This window comes from Bidens hawaiensis, unplaced genomic scaffold, assembly GCF_021521415.1.
Source record: "Bidens hawaiensis isolate Kalapana, Puna unplaced genomic scaffold, B.hawaiensis_p1.1 tig00034324_1, whole genome shotgun sequence".
Taxonomy (NCBI): domain Eukaryota; kingdom Viridiplantae; phylum Streptophyta; class Magnoliopsida; order Asterales; family Asteraceae; genus Bidens; species Bidens hawaiensis.
In genome coordinates, this window is record NW_027495944.1 from 199,223 (window position 1) to 202,496 (window position 3,274).

Consider the following 3,274-nt stretch of genomic DNA (forward strand, 5'->3'; position numbering starts at 1 on the left):
ATCAGCATTTCGTTAGCCTATTAAATAAAACGAGATCCTGTCCTTAATGATCAATAAATAGAATCAACGATTTCGTTGCACTCAAAGGTACCCATACAAAACTAAGATGGCACTATTCTTAATGAATTTAAAATCGACATGTGAAAAAAGACCAGTTCACGGGCCGGGTTTTATCAGCTAACTGGCGTCGGTCCGGTTAACAACCCACGAACAGGCATAGTTGCAACAAGAGTAGATTGATGATATTTTTACCACAGGATCATTCTTAGTTTATCAATCTAACACAAGTGAGAAATAAAGGCACCCTACAATCTAATTAGAACAGCATAAAAAAAAGATCCAGATTTCCACACCAAAGAAACTAACAGTAGATTGACATTCAGACATAATGAAGATGATGATAAAGTCAAAGCGTCAACCTCCTCGCATATGAGCACCCAACTCCCCAAACTGGTCATCAGCTTCAACAGTATCCTCCAACAGACGAACTGCATCCAGCTTCTGTTTCAGGACTTCAATGGCATTAATCACCAACTGAGAAGCTTTGATTGCGCCAGTTGATTCAACCGTGAAGATAAAACTGTCTTCTTTTGCATAGATTTCAATGAGCCCTGGTTTCCCCATGGCTTCCACTTTCTTCAGCACTTCATCATCATACGTGTATGCCTCGGGATCCACCACTTCCACCTAATCACATCACAACCAACACAAACCAAAAAACACTCATGACCAATTGATTCATAAGACACGACCCATTAACAGTTAACATGAGTTGACTCAACATGTAATTAAAAGGATTAGTGTTTGGGGTAAACCAGTTCGGGTCATAAACGAGTCGACAAATTAATCGCAAGATTAAAAACATGTCTAAACGAGTACAGCCTGCTTAGCCCGTTTATAGCATGCATAACACGTTTAACTTATCATTTTGAATAGGTAACAAGTCGACAAGACATATTTTGAACCATATATCAAAAGCAACGTAGATTCATAGTTTTAAACAATGTTTTGAAACCCGGACCGGACCGGCCCGGCCGGTAAGAGCGGTCCGACCGGGACCCGCTAGACATTCCGGTCCGGTTCACATCATATAACCCGTTTTCTAACAACTTAGCCGGGTTTGTCGGTGAGACCAGAACCGGTGAACCGGCAAAACCTCCTTTTTTTATTAGATAAAAAAAACCATAAGCTGGGAGTCGAACCCTGGTAACCAACCGAGATGTAATGTTTAAAGCATTCCTGAAAAGCCAACCAACCAACCTCTTTTCCTGTCTATCTAGTTGAAAAATAAATCATATATATTGAAAAAGTACTTTAAATGTGCAAATGGGCTTGAAAACGGTTGGAGGCAGTGAAGCAGCAGACTTATTTCATCTTTTTATTGGTTAAACAATTTTTTGGAATCTTTGGTTCCACAAAAGGAAATTAACCCACAAAAGGAGTTTTAAATTAGTATTATTTTATATATATATAAATTATGAATATATATATATATAGGGTAAGGATCCTAAGAGAACCATTGGCAAATTAAGAACTTTGAGAACCATTTTGGACCACTAAAAAAAACCTCTAAAAAATATTAAAAAATTATAAAAAACAAAAAAAAAACGAAAATTTTAAAAAAGTAAAAAAACCAAAATTCTTATATTTCATTCCGGTTTCATTAAAAAAAAACCGAATTTTTTTTTTCTTTTTAATTCATATTATACCTATACACATATGTATACTTTCATTTAATCTCTAGTTACGTAATGTACACATATGTACATTATCATTTACCTTAAATTGTACATGTGTATAGGAAAAAACATGTGTGTACATATTATACATATATGTATAATTAAAAAAACCGATTTTTTTTCCTTTTTAATTCTTATTATACCTATACACATATGTATACTTTCATTTAATCTCTAGTTACGTAATGTACACATATGTACATTATCATTTACCTTAAATTATACATGTGTATAGGAAAAAAAAACATGTGTGTACATATATGTACATATTATACATATATGTATAATTTAACTAACCGAGAATTTTTTTTTTACGTTTTTTTTAGAAACCGGGATGATAAATAAGAACTTTGATTTTTTTACTTTTTGTGTTTTTTTCTGTTTTATGATTTTTTTTTTATTTTTGGGTTTTTTTGTGGTTCAAAAGGGTTCTCATAGTTCTCAATTCCCAAAAAGTTCTTACATGATCCTGATCCTATATATATATATTATTTATGACGTCATCCGGGTCAATGTCCGGTCCGGTTTGAAAACACTGGTTTTAAAAATAATTAAACATATATTATACTTAAATAAGATTGCTGCTTTTGTAACTTTTATTTCATGTTGTTAGCTGTATCTTACTAATTTGTATCCTTGTTTAGTTAATCGTGACATATCACACGGTGTTATTGAATTGCTTATATTTAATCATTTTAAAAATGTTGTGTGAATTATGTTACGAGCTGCTTATATTCAATCGTGTTAAACATGTCGTGTAAGTCATGCCATTGAACTGCTTATATTTGATAGTGTTAAATGTGCGGTGTCATTCATGTTTAAACAGGTTACCTTTAATCGTGTAAGGCATGACGTTTCATGTAACTCGCTTATTAAACATGTCTCTGTTAGTGTTACAGAAAATGACGCGTTTAGTTAAACTTGCTGCACGTGTCATGTCATGTTGACCCGTTTAACACAACACGTCACATTTTTGTCAGCTCTATCAAATGAGGTTGCTCGAAATGGGTCTTTTTTTAATAACTTCACAAAAAATAAGTTCCCCTTTTATGTAATTCAATGTTTATGTAAATGAAGATTAAAAAGAGTAGTAAATAATGAGAAACCTGTTGAGTTTGGGGATTTAAGGCAAAGACTTTAGTAGGACTGCTCTCAACAACACTGGTTTTCTCTTCAAGTGATAAAGTCCCCATCATCTCTTCATTGATGTGAATCTCGGGCTCATACATGAAAGTGACAGTTGCAGCAGGTGACCATTTTGCATGATCTTTCCCAATACCCTTTCGAGCAATTGCTCTTAGCCTCAGTTCTTGCCCTTTGCGAAGCTTCACAATCGTTATGCCCCTAAACACAATTAATAAAAACATCAATAACTTCTAACATGGTTACCCAAAGCAGACTCTACAATAATAATGGAAAGAACAGTTATTAGGCATATTTGTGCAGTCATAAATCCACATAAACATGACAGGTTTGATTGGGAGCTAGAATAACATACAACTATGATGTGCTTTTATTTCAAATTAGAAAAATGG

The 3,274-nt window shown here is 33.8% G+C and overlaps 1 pseudogene across 1 annotated transcript; it reads right to left on the reverse strand.

Moving 5' to 3' along the window:
* Nucleotides 1-266: 266 nt before the first annotated feature.
* On the reverse strand, nucleotides 267-3,083 carry LOC143586120 (DNA-directed RNA polymerases II, IV and V subunit 3 pseudogene; annotated as a pseudogene). Its single transcript, XR_013144657.1, has 2 exons — nucleotides 2,846-3,083; nucleotides 267-687 (listed from the first exon to the last, which is right to left on the reverse strand). The product of XR_013144657.1 is annotated as a DNA-directed RNA polymerases II, IV and V subunit 3 pseudogene (transcript).
* Nucleotides 3,084-3,274: the final 191 nt, after the last annotated feature.